General features: G+C 48.0%; 1 protein-coding gene across 2 annotated transcripts in view; it reads right to left on the reverse strand.

The window, feature by feature from the left end:
* DLGAP4 (DLG associated protein 4) overlaps positions 1-21208 on the reverse strand; it is a 131928-nt gene extending 110720 nt beyond the window's left edge. For both annotated transcript variants that reach the window (XM_037495550.2, XM_037495547.2), the window contains exon 1: positions 20979-21208. The gene's annotated coding sequence lies outside the window, so the exon portion shown is untranslated. The remainder of the gene's footprint in view (positions 1-20978) is intronic.
* Between the last annotated feature and the right edge of the window lie 6629 nt (positions 21209-27837).

Raw genomic sequence — 27837 nt, forward strand, 5'->3', positions numbered from 1 at the left:
AGTACCCCTGCAGGCACTGTTCGGGCTGCTGGGAAGTGACAGCAGGTCCTGCCTACTTGCTCACTTGTTGGGGAGTAAGCACTGAGCAGCTCCCCTTTGCAGTCTGAGCACTTTGCACCTCACTGAATCCCACTCCCAATCCTGGACTCAGGGGCCACTGTTTCATTTGCAAGGCGAAGAGACAGGCCTTATAGAGGCATAATGATTCATCAGCGGGCACCAGTGGGAAGCAGAGGACCTTGTGCCTTCAGCGCCTGGCCCCTTCCAATCAGCCAGGGTTGGTGGCTGCTGGGAACTGTGTTCCAAGTCTGGTGCAGAGCAAAAGAGGGGGCATATCCTCAATGCAGGATCTGTGGCTTCAATTGGTGACAGGTGACTGTGAAGAGGGCCCTCTGCTGTGGATGCAGTTTGAAGTTTTGGGGGTTTTAAAGGATGAATAGAGCTGCTTTGCCATTGGTCCCTGGGACTGGCTTTCTCATGAAGGACACAGATTTTATAAATACCTCAACCCTCACCATGGATCACATGATATAAGGAATTAGAAGGCAAATTAGGAGGAAAGAAAAAAGAGGGTTTCAGCTGTCCTGGCAGCCCATTTGGGGATGAAGAGTTCATGGTTAGAGAAGGCAGGACTGAATGGCTTGTCTGCAGGTCACTGAGGCCAAAGCCAGGCTGTGGGGGGCAGGTCTTTCAGACAGAACTCTTAGGGCACAGTCTGAGTCAGGAAGTACTAGTCTTTATTGGGGGAGGGGTCTCGACTGAGTTTTTAGCAGTTGTGGGGGAAAGGGCTGACCCTAACTATTCATGTCCCCAATTGCCAGCCATCCAGCTGAGCCAAGCTCAGGGATCAGTCTCAGGGATCAAGGTCAGAACTTAGCCTGGAGACAGGGTCAAGATTTAGACCAGAATCAAAGTTGGGGTTTGGTATGCATCTATGACTCCCCAGGTGGGTACCTAACCTCATAACTGTGTCTGATTTAGGGACAAGTCAGTTTTCTTGCAACAACATAGAGGCCCAGGATCCAGGACTCTGCTCTGTGCTAGGGAAGGAGCTGTGACCATGAGGAGTTCACTGAGATGAGAGGGGAGGGCAGTGGATGCATGCCCCCCACCCTCACCCTTTGACTGCTATTCTGGGCTTCTGTAAGTCACAGTGTGGGAGTTAAATATAAGGGGACACCACGTGGCAGGCAGTAGGTGGTTAATGACCCTGCAGGAGGCGAGTCAGAATCCAGAGCAGGATTCATGTGGGTATGGAGAGCAGGAGAACTAGCCGTGGTCAGGGAGGCAGGAGGCTTTGGTGTGAGGCCTGCTATGTCCCTGCCTCTCTTTGTGACTTCAGGCTCCTCCCTGCTTTCTCCGGGCCTCAGTTTCCACCTGTATGGAGTAAGCAGTTGCATTCAAGTTGCAGAGGTCTGCAAGATGCCATGGGTAGGTGCTCCTCCCCCAGGCAGGACGTGGTGGGCATCTCATGACCTCTACCTTAACCTTCACTGGTCAAAGTCCTATTTGGCCTTGGAGGCCCAGGGTAGATATGCCTCCTCCAAGAACCCTCCTCACCTTCCCCATGCCAGGACTGAAATTCACTGCCTGTTGATCCAGGTGGCATAATTCTGAACCCCCATTTCAGTCTGGAGCCCACTCTACCATGTAGAAAGGTAGTGTGTCCTGCTGTCTCCCCCACCAGCACTTGGGGCAAGGAGTTCAGGCTCTAGCAGCCAGTTCTGGTATTTTGGACTCTGGGGTCCCATAGACACCACCCTTCTGAACCTCAGCTTCTTTAGAGATGTTGTTATTGTAGCCCCACTGCTGCTGTATATGCAGTACACATGGCCCTGAGGAAACAGTCACTCTGCAAACACCTGAACAATTAACTACCTCCTCTTCCTTTCAAGGGCACTGTGAATCCTGCCACTTTTTATACTTCCATTTTTTCTCTGTCTGCTCAGCAGTTCAGAGGCAAATTTACAGCCTACCCTTAGCAAAGTATAACCTGGAATTGTCTCATTTCTGTCTTTGTTTTCTCTTTTTCTGATCTCTTCTCTACTTCTTTTCTTATATAAGGGAATAGAAAAAAAGAAGAGAGGAAGACAAGGAACAAAAGAATGAACCAAGAACTCTTAGACACATAGCTATAAATGATAATTACTAGAGTTTATATATAGAGAGAGTGCTTAGCCCAAGAGAGGCCTCAGCTAAGCCCAGGACCTGGCATTCATTATCTCCTGTAATCCCCCCATTCCGCTAAGGGAGAGGTAGGCATTCTTGTTACCTCGTGTTGTGGATCAGAAAGCAGAGGCACAGAAAAAGGAAGCAACTTGCCCCTGGACACACATGAGAAAGAGCTGGCACTTAAACCATCTGACTTACAAACCTGCCTTCTTAACCACTGTGCTTTCTTACCTCCCCAGTCACAGATCACTGGGTTCTCTGGGCTGCTGGGGTCCTCAGGTGTATCTGTAGCTGTGAACTTGGGCCCAGTTGAAGGCCTGGCTCAATAAGTACTTGGATTCAAACTTTCCAAAGCAAATTTTAAAACAAACCCTAACAGTTAGTGACTAAATATTGAAAAGTGGGAAGCCTGGAGCTGCTACCAACAACTTCACAAACCTGAGGCCAGCCAGAACAACTCCAGTCTCTTGTAAGAGGAGAGCTCTGCAAGATTGTTCACAGTGTACTAAGTAAGAGAGGATGGTCAGAAACAACCAGAGTTCAATAGTGGGAAACCAGAGACATAACTTCCATCTACCATAGAATATTAGAATATTATGCAGACCATAGAATATTACGCAGGTAAGAAAAAGAATGAGGTCTATCTCTATGTACTAACCTGAAGGGAAAAAAACCCTGAAAAACACAGGATACATGAAAAAAAAAGCAGACTGTGGATCAATTAGAGTATGGTTCCATTTGTAAGAGAAGCACACAAAATAAAACAACACTTACGCAATTGTAGTGGAAGAGATCTGGGAAGGTTGGATGACTCCCACATTTACATCTTTACCTGGATCCCTCCCCTGAACTCCGGACTCATATCTCCAAGTGGCCACACCACATCTCTACTGGGAGTCTAAAAGGCATTTTGAACTTGACATGTACAACCTGCACTCTTGACTTCACAAATCTGCTCCCTCAATCTCTCCTTCCCAATTGATGGTAACTCCATCCTCCTACTTGATCAGCCCACAACCTTGGATTCTGTCTTGACTCCTCCTTGTCATCTCCTCACCCAGCCCTGCAGCAAATGCTGCCATTTCAGTTTCTCAGAGAAAGGAGGCAATGTGGTCACTGCCCTGGCCACAGTCTACCTGGTTGCTTCTCACAGCTCCGGGTTCCTCTCTTGATGGATGAGCATGGAATAGTGACCACCACGAGCATCAAAGAGAAGTAGCAATTGCAGAAACAATGTTAACAGCTATCACTTCTTCAGCAACCCCACTAGACCCAGGACTTGTCAGTGTCCAAATCATTTTCCCCTCTCAATGACCCTCTGAGGTGGGGGACCTATCACCTCCATTTAACAAATGAGGTATATATCCAAAGGACTGTGTAAGGAGTGCAGTTCTGCTGGCAATGAGTGCCAAAGATTGGAACTGGGATACTAAATGAGTGCTCCAGCCCAAAGAAAAAAGTGTCCTACCCCAAATGCCAATATGTCCCTGTTGAAAAAAACAAGATATAATAATTAGTATATAGTTGGAATAGACAAAGAGATCAATGAGACAGAACAGCATTCCCAGAAATAGATCCATAAATACATGGGCACTTAAACATAAAAAGGAGATGTTATTTCAAGTCAGTGAGAAAAGGATAGTGTATTCCACTAATGCTGCTGGGACAACAGGTTCTCGATATAAAAATAAAATTAGATCCTTACTTCATACCACATGCAAAGATAAAAGCTCAGATGTATTAAAGACCTAAACAAGAAACATAAAAGGAAAACAAAACTTTAAAGTTATTAGAAGGAAACACAGCACATCTTTATGACCTTGGGTAGGGAAGGCCTTCTTAAACAAGTTTCAGGGAAGTAAAAGCAAACAAGGGAAAATGATGCTTTACTACATGGAGAATTTAAAACTTCTGAATTAAAAAGGCACAGAGTTAAAAGGGAAGCAACACACTGAGAAAATATTTACAATGAACATAACAAGGACTAATATCCACATATACAAACCTCTTTAACAAATTAATAAGAAAAAGATAAGCGACCCATGAAAGATGGGGGGCAAAGTATGGGATCAGGCATTTTGCAGAAGAGGACATTCAGATGACCATTAAACATGATGAAGCCCAGCATCTCTAATAATCAGGTGAGGCTAATGAAAATGAGATGTTTTCTCCCAACAGATTGGCAAAATTAAAGAATGATAAATCAACTGACGGTGAGGTACTGAGGAAATGGGACCACAGATATATTACTAATAGGAATACAAACCAAAGAAATAACCTGAAGGGCATTTTGGCAGTGTTTACATTAAAAGAGAAAAACCTTGTCCATAGGAAGTTCATGGCAACACTGATTATGGTGAAGAACTGGAAACGCTGGAATGCTTGCTCTGTGCTGGCAGGTGTGGGAGGTGAGGTCAAAGCCCCAAGTTGTACCTCTGCCATGAAAAACATTCCACATGATTCCAGCTCCAGAATGACCCGACCCTGGCCTCACAGCTTGTGCCACATTGTCTAGATGTCTGTGATATGGACATGATGGCTGTGTTCTGCTGGCTGCACAGGCTGTTGAGAGATTCACAGGAGAGTGTGGATGGGGGTTCGTGTCTCATAAAGTGTCTGTGGGAGAGGTGGGTGCTAGGGCTGACATCAGCCTCAGCGGAGGAGATTAGCTGATGCTGGTAAGTTCCACACTTTCCTTTCTTCTCTGTTCTCCTGTCATTTCCCCCTCCTTTCCTTCTCTAGTGCCAAGTCTTGGAACCAGGGTAGGGTATGGTGGGGAAGTGCAATCAAAATTTGAGATTAAGGCCTCCGGGGTTGGGCTGAGGAGACAGGATGTTTAGACCATAGATGACTATAAGAGCAGGTGATCGCCTTCTCCCCTAAGCCAAACGGAAGCCAAAGGCAGCAGTCATTATAACATCCAGGGCCTCAGATGGTCACAACAGGGCCCTGGAGAGAGGGTGACTGAGGACGGCCTAATTGGGCATGACAGCAGCCCTGTAAGGCACATTAAGCTGGGAGTTGTTAGGGTGGCTGGTGGAGGAACAGTCAGAACTGGCCCAGTTACTGATCCCCACAGGACACTTGGCTCTGGGGGTCGAGTCTGCCAGCCTGAAGGAATGTCTGTTAGCTGGGCCTGCCAGGTGCTACCCGAGCCTGCTGCCTATCCCACTGGGAAGTGGCACTGGTGGCAGTTCTAGACCCTTCTCTGCAAGTATCCTCTGATACTTGCTGTGCCACCAGAGGGTCCTTCCTACCTTCATTTCTACTAATAACAACTAACCTGTCAGTCCTTTCCCGCCCACTGTCTCTTCTGATCTTCAAAGTCACCCTGCAGGGCAGTGATTACAGTGCCTTTCTGCTTTAGTGGAGATGGGGTAACAAGCCCAGAGAGGGTAAGTGACTTATCAGAAGCCACACAGCTCACAAATGGCAAATCCAGAACTTGAATTCTAGACCTTGTTGATATCTAGTCCCTGTTTGTGACACAACACCAATTTCTCACCTTCCTGGAGCCGAGGCGAGTGGTGAGGGGAGAGGGTGGTCCCACAGCCTTGGGAGAGGAAAAATGCTAAAGGAAGACAAATCCAGTCTGTGTTCTTCTGCCATCTGATTGTCCCTAGCAGGCCATACCCCTTCTCTGGGTGGGACCCCATGACACCCAGGGTCCTTTCCAGTTCCAATGTTCAAGTTTGTGGTTTCTAGTACCCAAGGTCTTTCCAGTTCTGTCACTTTTAAGCTAAGTAACCATGTTTAAGCTAAGAACCTCCTCTCTGCCTCCTTATCTGCAAGGGCACTCTTCCTCCTTGTAGTTGTAGGGTAGAGGAATCTGGTCTTTCAGGTACCCTGAACAGGGCCTGATGCATAGTAGGTGCCCAGTAAATGGGCATTCCCTTCTTGACCACACAATTCATGAAGCCCTTTTAGATCTGGCTCAAATCTCATGCCTTCCAGGAAACTCCATAAGAGTATAAGAGCATATGTTTAACATTGCCCTTATGGTTTCCTCTGTGTGTAAGACTAGTGTTACCTCATCTATGCATCAGTTTACAAAGTATGGCCCCACCCATTTGTTTGTGTAATATGCCCAAAAACCTTCCTATTATAACTAAAGAAACCGATGTTAGATAGAGAGTACTCAGGTCACTTAAATTCTACAAGCTTGAGTTTTCTTACCTCTAAATTGGGCATGCAAATTAGTACTTTTTCTGCATGTTTCGGCTTAGAAATAAATGGCATAAAACATAAAATGTTCTTGAAAGGTTGCTTGGTAGATAACCACATAAGCCTGAATCTTACCTCAGATATTGTTCCACTTTTTTCAGTGCTAGAATCAAAGCCTCTGACCTCTCAGCTGGGCACCCAGAAAACCAGTCTTGGAAATGATTCATGAGGTCTCTCTGAAGAGAGCGCCATGGACAGCACCCCAGACGTGGGGACAGGGCCAAACTCTCTCTTCAGCACCATGGACAACACCTCTGCCAACAACATCAGAACAGGCAAACACATCCTGCTCATTCCGAACACCTCAGAGCCAAGGTCAGTGGCAAAATCCCCCCCCCCCCCGCTCCCACCATGGTGGGGTGGCACTGGAAAGTGTTATTTTTTTCTAAATTTAAGATTTATTTATTTATGCATACAAGAGCTGGGGTACAGGACAGAGATGCAGGGTGGGGGGCGGTGAGAGGATTCACCAGAGATGAAGTGGGGAGCAGAACAGGCAGACAGACTGAAATACACTGCAGAGGGGAGCAGCAGGTGAGACAAGAGAGGTCTCCTTCACCACGTAGGTTTCTCCCTGGCCAGCTGGGGATTGAACTTGTGCTGCAGATGCTGCAGATTGCTCCATAGTGCAGTGCTTAACCCCTTGCACCACCAGGGAGGCCCTAGAAAGTGTTATTTTTCAGGTAGCTACCTGTTCCACTATTTTGAGGGTTCAGAACAGGCTACTTTCATTTCTATTTTCATTTTTAGTCTTTGTTCCAGAAGCTTGTTTTCCTATTTCTCACCCAGTGACTGGAATACCTCAAGAAGAGGTACATAACAGGGGAAACAGTTTACAAAGTATGGCCCCACCCATTTATTTATATAATATGCCCAAAAACCTGGGGGCACACAACAGGGAAAAAACACCTCCTTAGGCCAGGAGAGCCTCCTTAGCCTTCTCTGTTTCTACTTATGGCCTAGTTTTAGACACAATGATGGCCACTGGGCAGTGTCCCAGCCAAGAGTGGCAGCAAGGGCCCGACCTGCTGCCACCTCATCTCAAGGACTGGGCTTACTGCCCTGTTCTTAAGACACTGAATAAAGAGGGAAAGTATTTCTGATCTTTCAACTTGTCCCACTCCATCATTCATCCTTGAAATCATCTTTTATTGGCTCCTCAGCTATCTGAAGAGGACTAAATTCCTGTAACAATCACTTCTATTTCTGACCTCACAGGCTGCCTGCACGGTCTCATAAAGAACATCTTGAGCTGCCTCAGGCTTTCCAGGATCCCCAGGTTTCAGTTCAGAGGGACCCCAACGAAGCAAGCAACTCAGTCCTTCTGAGGCAGAAGAAGGAGAAGATGAGGCACAACAGAATAAGATGAGGTGTGTTCAGCATGGAGGCTGGCACATAACAGGGCTCAGTAAATATCTGTTCCCCCTTTCTAAAAAGGAAAATACAGCAATGACAATGATGACCACTACCAATGAGTGTCTACTGCAAACTAGGTGCTGGGTCAAGGCCTTCAGGGGTAGGGAAGGCAAGGATTATTATACCCACTTTGTTGGATAAGAAAACCAAAGCATAGATGGGTCAAGAAATCTGCCAACGATCACCCAAGCAAGCAGTGACAGAACCAGATCTTCATCCTCAAATTCCAGGCTGCTTTCCTACTTCCAGGAAATATGTGATTACTACAATCATCCTTACTTCTCACCTGGGAGGCCTGGCACAGCCCATTCACTGCTTGTCTACAACTAAAATTGGAAGCTCCATGCCTTGTTGTCAACAAGCTACCAGGCCCAGATACTGGAGTGGGTGAGGATGGGAGCAGAGCTCAGTCTCCTTGCCCTTTGGGGTTGAGATGCAGTCCCCCCGCCCCATTCTTGCAGTAGTTGTCTCCTCTCCTTTTGTGGCAAGCTGGCATCTAGTCCATCTAACTCTATACTGTCTATACATACAGAGGACCAAGGCTTATGAAGCAGTCGCCATCATCTCTAGCACCACTGATATCCTACAAAGGGCCCAGCACACCTGTCATACAGGCGAGGACATGGAGGCCCTGGGGTTGGGGGGGAGATAGGGCTTACTCTGTAAGCATATGTGATGTACATGAACAGATTCAATCTTAAGACTCCAGATTCCATCTCCAGTGCTTCTGGCCCTAGAGGCACTGTGGGTTCAATTGGGGTAAGGAGGCACAAAACCTTGCTCATTGCAAGGTCTCCAGCACCCACATCAGGGCCTCACCCATAACAGTTTCTTTCCCTACTTCTGTGGGGAAGGGCAATGTGTCACCCACTTTTTCCTCTCCCAAAGAGCATTGTACACAGTAGGCCCCCAATGAGTATTTAAGTGATTTCATTCATTCAGTAACTATTTATTGACTGCCTCACAAGGATCAGACTCTGTTCTAGGTGGGACCATAGCAATTTGAAAAAATAGACACAGATAAGTGGACATCCAATCTTCTCTTATGACACTGACTAGAACGGACTGAATCTGACTGCTTCCTTGATTGATTTCCCTAGTCACTGTGCCAAAAGGGCAGGGACTGCCCCTGTCATGTCTTCAGAATGGCAAACAGTGCCCAGAACACAATATATATTTGCTGAATGAGTGAATGAATGAATGAAAGAGAGGATGAATGCAGGTAGAGCAGTATAATAAAAGTAGCTAGTGTTCAGTGAGAGATTGCTCTAGATCAGGTACTAGATGTTTTATTTTTATTCAGTATCTCCTAGAATGTTCCCAACAGCCCCTGTGAGATGGGCATTTTAAAATGGATCCTGCTAGTCATTCTTTCTTTTCACCTATTAACAGAAATGCCCAGTTAGAAATATTCACTTCACCATCTTCCTTTGCAGCCAGGGTGACCAGGTGACCAAATCTGGCAAACACGGTGTGGGCAAAAGTCCACTGAATGAGGCTTCCAAGAAATCCATGTTTTCCTGATAGGTAGGCCAGATTCAGAAAAGCATGCAGGGTTTACTTCTCTTGTCCTTCCTGGGGTTCAAACAGCATGTGGAGATGGAGCAGCCATTTTGTAGCCATGAGAATGAAAGATACATGGTAAAGAAGGCAGAGGTCTGGACCCTTGATCACTTATTTGAATTGCTGTACAGGCTCAGGCCAGCCTGCCTTTGGGATCCTTGTTACACGACAAAAATAATCTTCTGGTTTTATATCACTACCTTTTTCCTTCTGTTAGGAGCAGGCAAGTGCAATCCCAACTGATTCACTATTACTATAAAAGGTGAGGCTCAGAGAGGTCTAGTGACTCTCCCAAGTCACACAGTAGATAAGGAGATTTGGAATTGACCTGTGGATCTAACACAGGTAAGTGCATCAGCCTGTGCTCACTGCTTGCATGTCTGTCGCCTATGCACGCCGCCCCCCTGCCCCTCACCAGAACCAGAGCTTCTTGAGGGCAGGAAACATGACTATCTTTTTCACCAGTTTGCCTAGTGCCTGGCATGAGGCCCAGTTACTTGGGCTCAATCAGAAGGTGCTGAGTGAAGCTCAAACTTTCTTCCTGCACCTCCCCACCACCCACTTTCTATTTCAGTCAAATAGAACTACTCGAGATTCCCTGAGCCCTCCTACAGCAACTGTTGCCCAGAGCCTCCCCCAACAGCCTCCAGCCAGGCCTTCCTCTCCCTGCCACCCATCTAACCAAGCTGTTCTGTCTCATGCCCTTGGGATGTTGCTTTTATCTCAGTACCAACAGAATTCAAGCAGATGGGCATTCCAGACTCCAGTGGGGGTGAATGAAACTTTGGGACAGAGTGCACTTGTGTGTGTGTGTGTGTGTGTGTGTATATGTGTGTGTGTGTATGTATGTGTGTGTGTGTGCTTACGCGCACGCGAGCCCTTGGGTGTGGGGGGAGGACTGGACACCTATACTCTACCCTGAACGTATGTTCTATAGCTTCTGTATGTTCTTACTCTTGTATTTCTGGCTGTGTTGCTGTGTTTAGCCTCTGTAGCACTTCTGTTATCCCTACTTGAATCAATTCTAAAATGTATACCTGATTCCCTAAGTAGCCACAGCTGTAAGAAAGAAGATTAAAAAAATGCTAATATTTACTGAATCCCTGTTATGTGCCAGGCATTGTTTTAGGTCAAATAATAAGGATGACAACGAACAAGATGATGACAGTAGCTAATGTTTGCTGAGCACTTAACATGAGCCTGACACCATGTTAAGGGCTTTTAATCAGATCCTATTATCATCCCCATTTTACGGATGAAGAAACTCAGAAAGGTAAGGCCACCTGCCCAAAGTTAGAGACATAAATTATCTTGAAGTCAGATCTCTCTAATCCAAAATCTGTTCCTCTGCCAGGCTGAGCTGGGCAACACCCAGCTGTCTTGGTGTTGGGGGAGGCGGCACTGCTTCCTCTAGCAAACTCCTACTGCCTCTGAATGGAAGGCTGAAAGCACAACTTCCGGACCAGGGCTCTCCTGGGTGAAGGCAGGGTTGGTAAGACTTACCCCACCTGCAAGGCTGTAGAATGGTGTTCCAGCCCCCAGTGGGCCAGGCCCAAGGAGTCACAGGATGGACGGAAGTCAGTGAACCTGGGCTCTGCTTCCCTGGTAAGGCTGAAGATTTTCCCAACAGCCAGGGCCAAATTTATCTGCCAATCCCCCGAAGAGCTGATTCCAGCGTCTGTCTGGAAATGTCAGCCCGTGTGGTTGGAGGAACGCGGGGAGAGTTTTCCTCTAAATAGCAGGAAGCATATGGGAGGCGGATGGCGCCCGCCACACCAACCTGCCAACTCTCACTCAAGGGAGCTAAAAGGGGCCCAGAAGGGTCTGGAATTCCTACCACCTCCCAAGGTGGGGGTAGGGTTGGGGTGGGGCTAGAGACAGAGATGGTGACAGTGAGAAAGGCAGAAAGTGGGTGCTGAAGGAAGGGCAGGTAGGCAGAACGATAAATAGGATTCACAGGAGCGACCTGAGGCCCTCAGATGGAGGGTCATACCCAGCATGTAGCATCGGATCGACCACAGTAAGAACAGCTGTGTTCTCCAAGCACCTGCCACATGCCATATAGGGTCAGCACTTTACTGGATGATACCACTTTTTAAACTTTGCAACTGATTCTAAGATCAGGCTGTTCTACCCTAACCCCCCCTCCTCCCACCCATTACAGATGAATAAACTGAGGCTCAGAGAAGAAAAAATACGAGATCAAAGACTGAACTAGAAAGGACCTTCCAGATCTTCAACTAATCACAAATACTTATGGAATTTTCTGTCCAGTTGTTACTCAACAACTGCCTGAATAGTTCCAGACATAGGGAGTTCATTACCATTCAAGTCAGTCTACCTACAAAGAAATCTTTGTATCCAAAAGGTTTTCCTAGCCCAAGTTAGAATCTCCTTCCTTAGAGCTTTTCCACTGAGTACCAGACTCAGACTCTGAGTCTTGCTTTCCCTACAAACAAAAAGGCAGGGAGTAAGGCCCCTCAAGTCTCTGGTTTCCACTCTCTAGGTGATATACCCAGTTCCCTTGCTCACCTCTGCACCCCTCACCACCGTAATCAGTGCAGCCTCCAGTCACCAGCACTTACTGTGTGCCAGGCACTGGGCAGAATCTGCCCACACATGCCTCTTCCAATCCTTGCCATAACCCCTTGGGAGGTACTGTCATCACCCCATTTTACAGAGGAATAAACTGAAGCTCCACAAAGGGAAGAAACTTTCCCCAGTCATTTGGTGGAACATGGGGACCTTGGAGACCTCACTAGATTGCTTCTCTAAATCTCCTAAAAGCTGACGAGGGTCTTGCTGGCCCCACCTGGGGACCGTCTCACCGACACTGGCCTAGCCTTTGCCAGGGTTCACCTTGACATTAGTCCACAGGGCCTGCTCTCACTCCCACCCAAGGATTAAATAAGCCCCCTTTCTCCCCTTCTTCAGGACCCACTAAGTCCCCAAGTCCTATTAAGGTCCCTGCTAACCACCCCTCTGCACTATCCCCAGAGTCCTGTCCTGTTCACCGTCACCAACCCAAGGAGAAAAACTTTCTAACAGCCAGACCTATCCTGCCCTTGGCTCCCTTCTACCTTAAAAATCAAATGCATACTCTTAGTCCAGTAGTTGAGGCCTTGGAACACCTCCAGCCTTGTCCTCTACACTTTTGTGGTCTAAGAGTTAGCAGGAGGCAGACATAGCCCAGTCCCTCCATCTGTTTCCCTCTTCCCAGTTGTTTCTCCTGAGGAACTCCTAGTCATCCTTTAAGGTTCTGCACAAAGGGACAAAATTAATTGCTCTAGCCCCAAAGATCCCTAAACAGTTGGCACTGCCCTCTACCTGCCACGTATCCCTTATGGTGGCTGAGGGAGACGCCTCTCTCCTTGGCTGAGTCGTGGACTCCCCTGGGCAGGTGCTGCTCTGATGGATCTCTGTAGCTGGTGTCTAGCACAGCACCTGCCATGAGGTAGGTGCTAATAAATGTTTGTGGAGTGTGAGAATAAATGATTCAATGGGGACTGTGGGCATGATGAAGTATTAGCAATGACCCGTAAAACATGGCTCATGCATGTCACAACTTTGATGTCTAAAAAACAAAAAATGCTGCTGTCAAAATGAACAGTCACAAAACATTTCATCAGTGGGGATTTTGATGGCTGCCTACAAAAATAAAGGCAATTAGGGGATGATATGAGATGGTTGGAGCTTCCAGAAAAAAGCTGCCCAAGTAGGAGTCGGTGAGGTAGATGAGGGTTCACCTGAAAGGTGGGCAGGGGTGAGCAAGAAGACCACAAAGAGGCAGGGGTGTCCCACACCTGCCTCTTACTTGTTCGATGTTGTTATACAGGTGGCTTGGCCTTTCTGATCCTCAGTTTCTTCTTTGTAAAATACAGATGTGTGTCCAAAAGCCTAAATTCTCTCTCCTGTCAGGCTGATATAATTCTCTTTGCCTCCTCCTCTTCATCCATGCTCCCAAGGTATGCAGACACCCAGGGCAACCTGGTCTTAGAATCTTCTAACCTGAAAATGCAGATAGATCCCTGTCTGCCCTTCTGGCAGGTCATTCAGGAGAGAAACCTTAGTAGTGATTGGTGAGAAATTTTCCAGGTGGGGCTTGGGCAGTGCACAATTGTAGACTTGGTCCTACAAAGGAGCTTTCTAATCAAAGGTGGAAGGAACAGAGAGTGAGCTCCCCATCTCTGGGGGTATGCTATCAGTGGCTGGATACCTCAGGACTATTTGACCCAGGATGGGGAGGAATTTCAATAGATTTCTAAGGCTCCCTTGAAGGGCCACTGGGTCTCTTCTCTCTGTCCCCACAATGGGTGTTGACCTGACCCCTCCAAGGTTGTGCTCTAGTACCAGTCACATGGAGCTTGCTGATTCATCCCTCCTCCCTTAATATCCCTCAAAGGCTTCCTGCTGCCTTCAAGTTTAAGCTCTTAACCTGACATCTAAGGCCCAAGGGGAACAAAGCTCATCTACTGTTTGTTCCCCTAACACATGCCTTGATAAGTTGTTTTTCTTGCTTACAATGTTTTTCATTTAATTTTTACTAGCTACTCAGAAGGGGGGTTGTTTGATCTTTATGTGGGAGTGGTGTGGGCCCTGTGGACTAGTGTCAAGGTAAACCCTGGCAATCTCTTTCCTAGAGCTTTTCCTCCTCCGGGAAGCCTTCCTTGCTACCAGGCTGGCCTTTGTGTTCCCCCAGCTCCTGTATGTACGCTCACATTCCAGATGTGAGTATAAAATTACACATTCCACTTTCCCAAAGACTACAAGAATCCTGAAGGCCAGGAAGGCTCCCCACCAGGGCCAGTTCCAGCTCTGACTTATAGAGGGTGATGTCTCCTGAGCTCAGCTGCCACTTGAGAGATTCTGATGTTCTGATTCCAAAAGTCTGAAGTTGCTTCAGTGAGCTTCTGACTGTAAGATCTGGGCCCAGGACTCCTTGCAATGGTTGTACAGATATTCTTCACTTTATGACGGGGTTATGTCCTGTTAAACCTGTCATAAGTTGAAATATCATCATCTGAAATGCATTTAATGCTCCTATCCTACCCTACCTCAGAATAATTGTATTAGTACAGTTGGGTAAAATCATCTAACCCAGAGCCTAGTTTATTATAAAGTATTGAATAACTCATGTCATTAACTGAGCAATGAACTGAAAGTGAAAAATATTCCATAGAGTGTTGCTTTTTACCCTTGTGATAGTGGGGCTGATGGGGACCTGTGGCTCGCTGCTGCCCAACATCGAGGGAGAGTATCTTACAACATATTGCTAGTCCAGGAAAAAGGTAAAACTTTAAAATTCAGAGCACAGTTTGTACTGAATGAATATTTCTTTTGCACCATTCTAAAGGTGAAAAATCGTAAGTGGGATAATCTTTAGCCAGGGACTGTGCACATTTTTTTTTTCTGATTGCAAAACTCACGCATCGTGGGACATTTAATACACGAGGAGGGATGTGCCGTGTTTGGTCACTGTCTACATTCTGTTTGGGGAAGGCACTCTTTCCCATTCCCTATTTATGAGGTTCCATGTTGACTCTACCTCTGGCTGGGGGGCAGTGCATAGGCCCAAGCTGCCAATCAGAGTGAATGAGGGGTGGGTACATACACAAATATAAACAATCAATACCAACACTCAGTTGTGGGACTGGCATTTGTGCTGCCCTGGAAGAAAGCTTGCATATTTCTCTAGTGAGGCATCTTATCGCCTGTAAAAGATGCCCTATAAGACCCTGGGAAGCAGAGTTGAGAAATGATGAGAAAAATCGGGTCCTAGTGACTGTGCCTGAGCTTCTGGATCCAGCTGAGCTGAATTGAGTTAACTATTGACTTTATAGTTACTACAAGTCAGTAAGTTCAATTTTGTTTAAACCAGTTTGGGCTGAGTTTTCTGCCACTTGCACCTGAAATGTACTGGAATGATTACCAGCAAAAATAAAAATAGAGTTTATCCATATCTCACTAAGCAAAGGAAACCACTATGAGCAATTTAATGATTGTCTTTCTGGGTGTGTCTTTGGACAGGAGCATACACATGTATGTATTTCTTAACCAAAATGAGATCATGTTGGGACTCCCCGGTGGCGCAGCGGTTGAGCGCTGGGTTGCGAAGCTGCCCACAGCCTCTGCAGCGCCGGTTTGACCCCCGGCTGCTCCCCGGCCATTGGCGGAGGGTCCCACATGGCGCGCAGACCTCTCCTGGCGCCCGCTGCTCCCCTCAGCAGTGTACTTCGGTCCTTCTGCCTGCTCTGCTCCCCGCTCTGGCTCTGGTGAATTCTCTCACCCTCCCGCGCTTCTGACTGTACCCAGTGCTTGTATAAATAAATAAATAAATAAATAAAAAAAAAACAAAAACCAAAACAAAATGAGATCATGCAATGTACATCATTTTATAACCTCCTCTTTTTTCCTCAATGCACTACAGACATGTTTCCTTATCAACAACTACAGATCTACAGTATTGTCTCTCCAGCCCATGAGAATACCATTGTCTGGCCAACTAATTTATTTAACCATCTCTTGCTGATAGATAATTGGGTAACTTCTAATTTATAATTGTCATCAAGAAAGGTGTGGTGAACTTACTTATAAAATGCATATGTTTACTCTTGCCAGATTATTTTGAACAAGATTCCATGATTCCAAGAGTTCGACTTTGCAAGTATAAGTTTCTCTCTGTGTCCTTAAAGTAGTATCTGTCTTTCCAAGCAGGTTTAGTGGTCATAAAAAAAAAAAAAAAAACAACCAACCAAATCCTGTGCCAGGGTGTCCCCATTACAGTGTCTCTGGTGAGAGTGTTCACATGTAAGTTGGTGGGGAGGTAGCCAGGGCTCATTCCCCAACTGAGTCTGATTCCTAGTAACTGAGGGCAGATATGAGCTTTGAGGAACAGTAAGGATTGGAGGAACTGTCAGGACATGACAAGCACACAAAAGGTGTCACCTCAGTCACGGTGATAATGGCAGCTGCCACCAGTGATGCAACCCTGGGATTGTCCTAGCGCTTTGTACCTTTTAACTCTTTGAAGCCCCACAACCACCCTCTGATGCTATTCTTATCTCTGTTTCACAGAAGGAAAAATTTAGACTCAGAGAAAGCAAGTCACTTGTCCAAAGTCACACAGCCAAGAAGTGGTGGAGCTGAGACATGACCCAGATTCAGCAATTCCCCAGGCCATGCCTTGCCCAGACTTACTGGGGTAGGCAGCAGGGGAGAACTGCCCTGGGCAGGACAGAAAAGCTCCCAAACTCCCTGTGCCTCCCATCCTCCAAGTCCTAACACTAAGGAAAGACTCAAATCCAGAAAAAGCAAGAAGACAACAATCTCCTATGCCCCCACATCCACTATGAACAGTTTCAGAAAAACACGTAGTTCTTACAAAAATGATATCATGCCACCCATGCTGTTTTATAACCTCTTTTTTTCCCAGTTCTACAACACACTGTGAAGTTTTTTCGGCAACAGGAAATTTATATCCATGGCCCCATTTTTGAGTGCTGCAGCAGGTGCCACTGTATGACTGCAGTAAATGGATTTAACTCATCCCCTGGTAATGGATAAATAGGTTGTTCCCAATTGTCCTATCAACAGTGTTACAACGAATACTCTACAGCACGGCTGGATCTATGTCATCCTTCAGGTCCCCACTCACATGCCACCTTCTTAGAGGTCTTCTTTTACCATTCCATGTCATGCAGGTCCCCCGCCCGGTTAATATTTATAAGGACATCATGGTAATTTCCTTCATTGCATTGATGGAGTTTCTGCTAATTCTCTTTATTTGTTCAGGTGATTATATAATATCTGTCCCATCTCAAGGCTGTGTGCTCTGTGAAGGCCATAGACTAGCAGGGACTAGCACTCAATAAATATCCTGAGAATGCAGAATGCTTCTGGGGCTGGTGCCTGTCTGCAGAGTAAACAGTCCTACAGAGGAGCCCTTTGTGATACCACCCTCCATACCATGTCCCCAGAGCCAGTTCAGGAACCCACAGATCTGCCCCACGGCTCCAGTTTAGCCCATGGCATACTCCAAGCTTCCAAGCCATATTCCTGTCTAGCCCAGACCCCAGCGCCGAGCAGCACTTGCTGCCGAGGCTACAGGACACTGAGATTGGCAAAGCACCTCAAGATTACCAGTCACTGACTGTGTGACCTTGGGGCACTCATTCCCCCTCATCTGTAAAATGAGGCCAGTACTACTGATCTCAGGTATTGTTCTGAAGATTAAGGGAGATAATGGATGTGCTTAGCATCCATGGAAATGGCAATTTGACCCCACTGGCAATTTGGCAATTTGGCCAGTTAGTCCAGAGGTTGGGTCTGACACTATCTTATCTGCATGACCTCTTTTTACTTTGAATGATTCCTGGGTGTGCCCTGGTCTCCTTCCCTGGACTATCTCTAGGGACACCCCATCGCTATTCTTTGTTACTTATTATGTGGCTAAATGCTCTGCTTGGACCCGTCAGGCTCCTGGACACCTCATCTGCTGCATATGGTCACAGACACCTGCTTGGATTCCCAAGCCTTAATAAAAAATGCCAGATGGAGGCACTGACACATGTCTGGGGAACAAATGGAGGAAGCCCCTGCCCTCCTGGCCCCAATGCTCGAGCACAAGGTAGCGATGCTGGCCTGAGTCAGGATATCTACTTTTTCACCTGCCTCCTCACCCCACACCTGAGCACTCTTGACCACATGAATAGTAACTTACTCTCTAAGCCTCACTTTCTTTGTAAAAATGGGTAGAAGAGGGCCTCCCTGGTGGCCTAGGGGTTAAGTATCAGCGCTGTCACCATTCACGATGGCCTGAGTTCAATCCCCAACCAGGAAGCTAGCCCATATATGGCTCAGCAGACCTTTCCTGTCTCACCTGCTGCTCCCCTTAGCAGTGTATTTCAGAAAATCCACCTGCTCTGCTCCCCACTCTGTTTCTGGTGAATCCTCTTAACCCTGTCACTTATGGCCTATACCCCAGCTCTTCTATGCTAAATAAAATCTTTTTTAAAAAATGGGTAGAAGAGGGCCTCCCCGGTGGCGCAGCAGGTTGAGCGCAGCGCTGTGAAGCTGTCTGCAGCCTCCGCAGCGCAGGTTCAATTCCTGGCCGGCCAGGGAGAATCCCAGGTGGCGAGGCAGACCTCTCCTATCTCGCCCGCTGCTCCCCTCAGCAGTGCTTTCGGTATGTCTGCCTATTCTGTTCCCTGTTCTGTCTCTGATGAATCCTTTCACCCTCCCGCGACTCTGTCCTGTACCCCAGCTCTTGTATAAATAAAAATAAATCTTTAAAAAAAATGGGTAGAAGAGAATACATGAGGGTTCAATGAGGTAAGGTAAAAATGCTTAGCAAGGAGGCTGGAAATTAGTAAGTGCTCAGTAAATAATAACTATAATTGTTATAAACACTTTTCAGTCTTTTCACTGTGAAATATAATACACAGAAAACCCAAAAATGTTTACTGCAATAAATTATCACACAGGTAATCCTTCCCCAGACTTCTATAGTGCCATTGCTATAATTAATAATAACAGGGAAATGGAAGGAAGCAGGTGTGTGGCTACTCTGTCCTGACCCAGCCAGGCTCCTGGACCCCTGGCTACCTCCATCTTGGGCACAGAGATGCCCCATCTGATTTCCTGACTTTGACTTTGGCTGTTCCTTAAATAACCAGCTTGTTAGCAAAATAGCAGCAGTAACACCTCCCTCGCTACAGCCCGGGGCCTCCATCTTTCGGCGCAATGCTGACGGCTGCTATCCCAGCTTGTGCCAAGGAATCCCGTTCTCTGTCACTGGGCCACACGTGCCAGCTAGTCTGTGCTCCTGGTGGCTACAACCTGCCCCTCTCACTGGGCCTGGCCTGGGGGGCAGAAGTGGGCACCAAATGGCAGTCATTTTCTGGGAAGATTGGAATGTTGACAGAGGAGCCTTCTCCCCCAGGGCCATGCCTCAGTCTCCCCCTTGACCTCCCCAAGGATCATCAGATGTTTAACTGAGATGATGAAGAGAATGAAATATTTAGTGCAATGCTGGGCATGCAGTAACTGCTCAAGAAATACTCGCTAGAAATACTCGCTGTTATTCGGGTTGCCCTTGCTACATATTTAGTCCCTGGGGAGGACACGCTGGCTGGTCCATTTTTAGGGCACAACCAGGGATGTTTGCAAATGATTAGAGCCCCAATACACAGTTCTCATCTTTTCCTGAGACGGCTTCTCGGCCAAATACAACAGCTGCCCTGGGGTTGCTACAATAGGCCAGGGGTCAGATCAAGGGAGATGGGCTAGGGGCCGTTAATTAATAGGGTCCTTCCCACAGTTATTAATAATCAGGCTGGCACTGCATGAGTATGCAACTCCTGGTTCTTGAAGAAGCCCTTCTACATATATTATCTACAGCAAACTTCACGAGTTTGTTATTATCTTATGATATTAGCATATTATACATATTTACGAATCTTTCCCTTCTTATAAGCATCCCATCGGGGGGCTGGGCAAGTGTTGGGAGATGAGAGAATCAAGATGAGAGGGCTGGCCACCTTGCTCAGGCCTGATCTGACCACAAACTCTGTGGGTGCAGCAGGGACCAACAGCCAGTATGGGTGGAGGGAGGTGAGGGAGTCTTTTCTTCTTTTCCCCCCACCTTCCTTCTACAACTATTTACCGTGTTCCCATTCTAGGCTAGGTCCCGTGCCAGCAGCTGATTATCCGGTGGGAAATGGAGTAGTTGTTCCTCCCTCTTGGGAAGCTGAGGCCAGATAAGGAGGCAGACTATAAACCAATGATTCCATGCAGCCCTGAGTGGTGGCTAGGTGGCTCTGGGCAAGCCCCATGAGCCCATTTGGGCCGCAGTTACCTCATATGTGAACTAGCCTCATCACGCCTGCAAGGCCTTGAGACGATGAGATGCAGGAACATGGTGAGGGTCCGGTGCCGTGGACAGCACTGAGTCAGGGATGCTGTTGGGATCGTCTTGGGGAAGGACGATGGGACCAGCTTGGGCTGGTGTGTGTGTGGGTGGGCTGTGGCATCCTCAGGTGGACGGTCATAGATGCTGCTGGCACCTCATCCCACGTTGAGGTCAGGCAAGGTGTGGACTGTAGGAAGGTGGGTGGGAGAAGGCTGGAAAAGCAGGATCAACAGGGCTCCCCAAAATTCAGGAACTCTGACGATCCCCCTCAGCCACCTGGGGCTGATTTCTGGCACTTGCTGGCTTCCAGCATGGCTGACTGCTCCCCTTTCCTTCCCACGCCTGTGTCACCAATTGCCCCACCCCTTGGGTGGGGCAAGAACTGGCCTTGGAGCAATATAGAGCTGGGCTGGTTATGCATGCTCTGGTAGCTGCTGCCCCTCTGAGGTTGTTTCCTCTGGAAAACAGGCATAGCACGGTGCCCACCTCCAGGGTTGTTAGGAAGACTGGGTAAGACAAGCAGTTAAACTATAAATTAAGCCCAAGCATATAAAAAAACTCACTGTGGTCCCTTTGCTAGCATGTGGGTGCCGCAGGGTGGGAAGGCTGGGCATTTCCCAACTGTGCCAAGCATGGGTGGGCGGGTGAGCAGCCCTGATTACGTGTGCGCAGGCTTGCCGACGCAGTTACTTACCAACCAGGGAGCTACGTGCAGAGGGAAAATGGGAACCAGTCTGGAACCAGCAGGTGAAATCTTGGGAGGGGGAGCTGGACCGAGAGCTGGCACACACATCCCTCCGGGCACTTGATCAGAGGTGCTGGCAGGAAGCAGGGTGAGACAAGGGCCCTTCAGCACCCAGAGTGACCAGGTTCTGGTCACACACAGGTCCACCAGGCACCTGGCAGAGGGAGAGATACTGGTGCCTGCAAGAGTGGGTGAGAATAACAATTAGGAGTTGCCCAGGATAATCCCTCTTCCCTGAGACCCTTGGACAAGCCCTGGGGAGAAGGACACACCATGGAGCAATCGTCATAGAAACCCAAGTGTTTGTACAACACTACATCTTCCAAAGTACTCTGGCATCTCGTGTGGGCCCCCACATTGTTTTACAGAGGCATATTTGCATGTCATGCATATTTACAATGCCTTTCCTACCACCCACAGAATCCCCACAGCAGCCGGGTAGCTGGGGCTCCAAAGGCGCTGATCTGTGCCGTCTTGGTTTTCCCTCCTTTTCCCTGGATGGGGCAGTTAGGAAAGGAGCTGGAGTGACACTGTCTTGGGTCAAACCCCTGGTTAGCCCCTCACTTGCTGGATTACACTGGGAAGGCAGCTGCCCCTTTCTGAACCTCAGTTTTACCATTTGTCACATGGGAATGAGTGTCTTCATTGAGAATTAAGAAGGTAATGCAGGGAGACTAGCTGGCAGAATCCATGCCTGCTAAAGACTCTCCAAAGAGCTTTGCCTTGTCCCCTGCATGCAGAGCAGGAGGCCCTACGTGCATCACCACTGCCTCCACCTCCCACACAGCACATCTTGTGTGAGAGGCAAAGGGAGCCAGGTGTCTCTTTCCACCCACCTCTCCTGAACAGGTGCCACTTCTGCTTGGGTGTTTAAATCAGCAGGAACCAGGCCCTCCTGAGAGAAGAAAAGGGCCCCTCTATTGAACACTCCCCCCACCTTCCAGGAGCCTCTTGGCTGCCTTGGAGGCCTCAGAGAATAACTCCCCCCGCCCCCCGCCCGTCACCCTCTCAGTCTCCAGGTGAAGTAGCTGAGACAAAGAAGGAACCACGCTGACGCAGGACGAGGCAGCAAAGTGTTTGGACTGGGATTTCAATTCAGGCTTTCCACCAAGGGTCAGTCTTCAACGGGGATGAGGAGGAAGGGGCAGTCAATGGTGTGTGTGTAGGGGGAGAGGATTCACACACACACACACACACACATACACACACCATTGTGTGGGGGCTCTGAAAAGCCCTCACAACATTTCTAAAGGGACCCAGTAAATCCCAACCTCCCTGTATTAGCACCCTCCCTGTGCCAAGTCTGTAACAGGCTTTGCCTCATTTCTTCCTCCCCATGGTCTGATAACGTTATCCCTGTTTTCCAGAAGGAGAAACTGAGGCTTAGAGAGCGCCAGTAATTGCCCACATAAGTACACACTAAGGAAGAGGCACCACCTGGAACCCAGGCAACTCATTCCAAGACCCGGCCCTTAATTCTGCTGCTGCCCTTGCCCAGCCTCTCCCAGTGGAAAAATCACCCACTAGGAAAAAACAGGCTAACTGCCTGGATGAAAAGTGTTTAAGTAGCAGGAAAATAAAATACCAAACTCCAAGAAATTCTAGATTAGTGGATGCAAATTCTTAAAGATGCATAAAAGATTTCAAGATGCACCATGGGGTGTGAAAATTGTCAGCGCATGAGAAATAGTGCTTGGGGGATGCATTCCTGACCATGCTGTCACTTTTAGCCCAAATCTGCTGGAATCCAAAGCTGAAGGAAGAGGGGAGATAGCAGAGGCTCAGTGCAGGACAGTGGGGCAGGGTACCAACATAGTGGGTCCAGGGACCCACCTTGGAATCCCTGCCACTTTCTAGCTGAAACCAGAGAAAGTCTCCCCCCAATTTCTTTATGTGTGGGAGAAGCACACAGACAGGCTCTCAGGTCCCCACAGGCTCTGATGCCGTTTAAGACTCTGGAACTTTCAACAAGGATAAAACTCGAGAACATTATGTTAGGTAAAAGAAGCCCAGTCACAAAAGACCACACAGTATATGATTTCACATACATAAAATGTCCGGAACAGGAAACCATTCTAGGAAAGAAAGTAGATTAGTCGTTGCCAGCGGGGAAGACTGGGAAGGACAGACAGCTGAGCGGTACAAGGTTTCTTTTGGTGGATAATAAAAATCTCCTAAGATGGATGGTGGTGATGAATGCCCAGTTCTGTGAAAACACTAAAAGTGACTGAATTGCACACTTTAAATGGGTAAATTGTGTGATGTGTGACTGCTATGTCAAAGCTATTACAATAATCCAACACTAAAACGCAAGGATTCTGCAACTTTCCAGTGGACAGCCATCCTCTGGGAGACTGTGTCCCCACTGGGGTTCTTCTTCTGTGGTTCTTCTTCCTAAAGGCCTTTGTACTTCACATTCACCTCCTCCAGGAAGTCCTCCCTCACATCCAGCTAGATCAAGTCCCCTGTTACTGGTTCCTAAAGATCCCTTGGCTTCCCCTTCCTGTCATTTACGATAATGTGAAGAAATCATTCCATGATCATTGGTGAATGCTGCCTCCTCCATCAGAGTGGGAACTCCACAAGGACAGGCACCATCTTCATGGGTTATCATTATCAACATTTAGTGGGGTGCCTGGTACATAGTTGGTGCTCTAGAAATGTTTATGATTGAATGAATGAATATAAATTTCAAACCCTATGATGTACACTTGGCTTCCGGTCCTGATTCCATCGCATTCCAGATGAGTGATCCTGAGCAAGTCACCTAACCTTCAAGAGTCTCAACATCTACCTCAGAGAGTAGCCAGGAGACTAAGTGGCGTAAGAGACATGGAAAATACCTTATGAAGTGGCTCCTCTCACAGCTGCCCATTTGGATTGGTGGACTCCCCTCTTTCCAACCACTCAAGCACAAGCCCTGGTGTTATCCTGATGCCTCTCTTTCCCTCACCCCCCATTTTCAAGTCATCAGCAGCTCTTGGGGGACCATCATAAAGTATAAAGAAATGGATGCACCACCTGCACTGCCACCACTGTGGACTGAGCCACTGTCGTCTCCTGCCTGGGGTAGTTGTGTCTTCTCTGGTTTCCTGCTTCTGCCCTTGCTCCTGACTCAGAAGCCACAGGAATTGGGTTAGAACACAAGTCAGAACCCTGCGCCTCCTCTGCTTGTAGTCTTGCATAGTAAAAGCTGGCAGCTCTATGGGGGCCACAGGTGGCATCTCCACCCCCTCTATTCTCCTCTTTACTCTCCGCACATTCCCTGGGTTATACTGGTTTCCTTGCTGTTTCCCAAATATGCCAAGCATGCTCCTACCTCATGGGCTTTGCACAAGCTCTTCTGCCTTGAGTGTCAGTCACCTAGATGTCCCTGAGCACCACCCAGTCACCTAGATGTCCCTGAGCACCACCCCCACTCCTTCAAATCTTTGCTGAGATCTGACCTTGTCAATGAGAGGCAGTTTAGCCTAATGGTGAAGACTCTACACTGAAGAGCGTGGACATCAGGTAAAAATCCAGGTGCTGCCAGTTACATAGCTGAGTGACCTTGGACAAGTTTCTTAACTTCTCTGCGACTCAGTTGCTCATCTCTCAGAGGGGAGTAACTCCAACTCCTTCCTCATATGTGGAAATAAATTCAGTGAATGTAACTTCTGTGTCTGCTGAGAGCACTGCTCCCCAGCCATGCCACCTAACACCCAGAGCCTGGCCCTCCCTGCTTAGTGCTGTCCTGGGTGGGCATGGAGCATTGATAACAGGGTATGGAAATAAGCAGGTTATCCTGATGACTGCCTGCCCTCCCCCCAAAAAAAATGTCGGCCCCACCAGCCAGAGCTTTGTCTGTTGGGTTTACAGCCAGATGCCTGGTACATAGAGGTGCTCAGTGAGCACTTCACTCAACAAATATTTTCAGTCCTGAATCAATATTTATTGCCTAATTGTCATGAGCTCTGGATTTCCCCTACTTCCCTGTCAGACATTCTCTCTCCAGCCAGCTTGCTCCTCTGCGCTCCATGTTTGACAGCCAAATTCCCACTGGCAGCTCTGCCTTCTGCCTCGTGGACGCCTCACGCTCTCTGTGTCCAGCGCCCAGTGTGGGGCATTCCCCAGAGACCTTGCCCTTTTCCAGCTCTACATAACCTGGTACCTGGAATCAGCTCACCCTCTTTGTTAACCATGAAGTCAGCTGGATACCATGTCCCTTACTTCTCACTCCCTCATCCATAAAACTCATATATATATATATATATATATATATATATAGTAAACTTCCTAAACCCCTCTCAAATTCCCTCCTCAAATCCCCTTTTTTCTCTGATTGGGCCACCAGGACCCCTCCTCAGGCCACTGTGCCAGCCTCCCCCCTGCCAGTGCCCTGCTGCCTTGCTGGGTCCAGCTTCTACGCAGCAGCCAGAAGGGTCTTCTCAAAGCACGTTTGGAACAAACAAAAGCCTCACTCTGCGAGCTGGTAAAGTCAAAATCCTCACTGACTAGGAAAACAAACCAACGGGGGTTTTTCAAAAGAATTCAACTCGGGGTTCCCCAACACTGCCACCTCAGGCCCAGGCAAAATGGTATTTGTTGCACAAAGATTTAATTTACAAAACGGATTTACACAGAACCTTTAGCTCAATAAATATTTGTGAAGTTGAATTGAAATGGAGAAATGGTTTTAAATAATACCATTTATGGACTGCCCTCACATGCTGGGGGCTTCTCATTCTCCCACATCTCCTTTACTTCTCTCACAAACCAGGCAGGCGGCACTGACCCCAGCTTCCAGATGAGGTGACTGACCCAGAGAGGGAAGGCGATGTGTCCAAAGTACCATTTCCCAGACTCCTGAGAGGAAAGAAGCCGACCCTCCTATTCTCCAGCGAACTGCTGCAGGCTCCGAGGCCCTGTGACCACAGGGACCTAACTTGCTCATGGTTTCCCTGATGAGGGTAACCATTACCCAGGTTGGTCAAACTCTTGCCACCCTTTACAGCCTGCTTCTAGCACCGAGCCTCCTAATTGCACCTCCTCAGCACCAGCTGCCCCAAACACATAGCAACCAATTTATGGATATTCCTGACGAGGCAGTGCCCTCCCCCACCCCCTTGTGCCATGTCCTTCCTGGCCCTTCTATTTCAGGGACCTCTGTCTCCTTGACAAGGTGTTCTCCAGCCCTTTGTCTTGAGAGCACACTGACCACTTGAGTCTCTCTATACAGCCCAGCCTCGCCTGGAACCAGACCAAGACTCATCGCCTAGCTGCTCCCAGACCTTCCTTCCCTCCATAGGCCTCTCATACCGTCATGTTTAGAATGGACTTCACACCTTCTTCCCTAAACCTGCTCCTCCCTACAACACTGATCCTCCCAAGTCCCCTTGTTAGAAAATTGGGCATCACTCTGGACACTTTGCTGCCCCTCAGCCTTCCTAAAGCCATGGTGATTTTGCCCCTCAAACCATCACTTCTCTCCATGCTCACAGCCCTGTGCTCAGTGCAGGCCTCAGCCCCCCTCAGGATATTTGAGCACCCACATGCCCACCTACCTGTACATTATCCCTCCATCCACTTTGCCAACCAGTCACCATCTATCTACTCGCCCCTGGACTCACCATCCACCCACCAGTCTTCTTCCCCTCCATCTACTCATTCATCCACCCGCCAGTCTAGCACCCATAGTCACCGAGGACGCCGGTGCTGGACCACGTGCTGGACATTATGAGACTGAAATATCTTAGACCCACTCTTTCGTCTCCAGATGCTCACACCAGAATGGGGTCTTGAAGGTTGAACAGGAATTTATGGAGGGTGGAGGGAGATGGGGATGGCATCTTGGTCAAGGAATAAGCAAGAGTGCAGACATAGCAGGGACATACTTGGGTGGTCTGAGGAACTTGACCACACAGGTAGTCACAGAGCCACAGAGGTGAAGATGGAAGAGCCAAAGGAATTGGCTCCTCAGGGGCATTCAGTACCAAGTAAGGAGTTTGGGCTTTATCCATAGTGTGGACTCTGGAGCTAGACAGCCCAGGGTCAGCTCTGCTGCCTCATAGCTGTGGAATTACGAACAAATGACCTCAGTTTACCCTATCTGTAAAATGGGAATGATATACTTATTACAAAGGGCTGTTGTGAGGACTAAATGAGCTAACCCATACAAATATTATTCCTGTTAGCACAATGCCTGGTATATAGAAAATGCTCAGTAAATACAGTTGCTGTTATTGCTCACATTGTTATCAACCAATATCTTCCAGTCAGTTGGTATACAACAGAACTTATTGGAAAGAAAGAACATTCTGCTCTGGACTGCAAAGCCTCAGCAGCTGGGGGCTCTCCAGAGAGTTTTTTTGCCCCTGCCCAGGATTTCCTGGCCTCTGGCCAGCCCAGCCCCACCAGCTCCAACCTTGTCTCCCCTATCACTGCCTTCAGTCAGTCATGCCTGCCTAAACCAGCCCCCAGGGCCCAGGTGAACTCCAGCATATTTTGCTCCTGGTTTTGAGGAGCACAGGCAGTTGAGCTCGAAGGTCCCAGGGTCTGGAAGGCTTCTCCTCAGAGAACCTTCTGACACAAGCAGCCTCTTAGCTCTCTCCCAGCTCAACAGACACAGCTCCTTGCACAGAACTCTGAGCAGCCTTTCCCATCACTTTCTCCTCTAACCCTCAGGTGTATGGTAGCCCATTCTGCAGATGAGGACACTGAGCCTCAGGGAGGAGGCAGAAGTTCCTTTGCCCAATGCTGCACAGCAAGCAAATGTTTGAGCAGAGACCCAAACCCTGGTTGGTCAGTCTCCAGAGCCCCAGCTCTCTCC

Source organism: Talpa occidentalis, unplaced genomic scaffold (assembly GCF_014898055.3).
Source record: "Talpa occidentalis isolate TD23 unplaced genomic scaffold, MPIMG_talOcc4v2.1 talOcc4.10, whole genome shotgun sequence".
In the NCBI taxonomy this organism is placed as follows: Eukaryota; Metazoa; Chordata; class Mammalia; order Eulipotyphla; family Talpidae; genus Talpa; species Talpa occidentalis.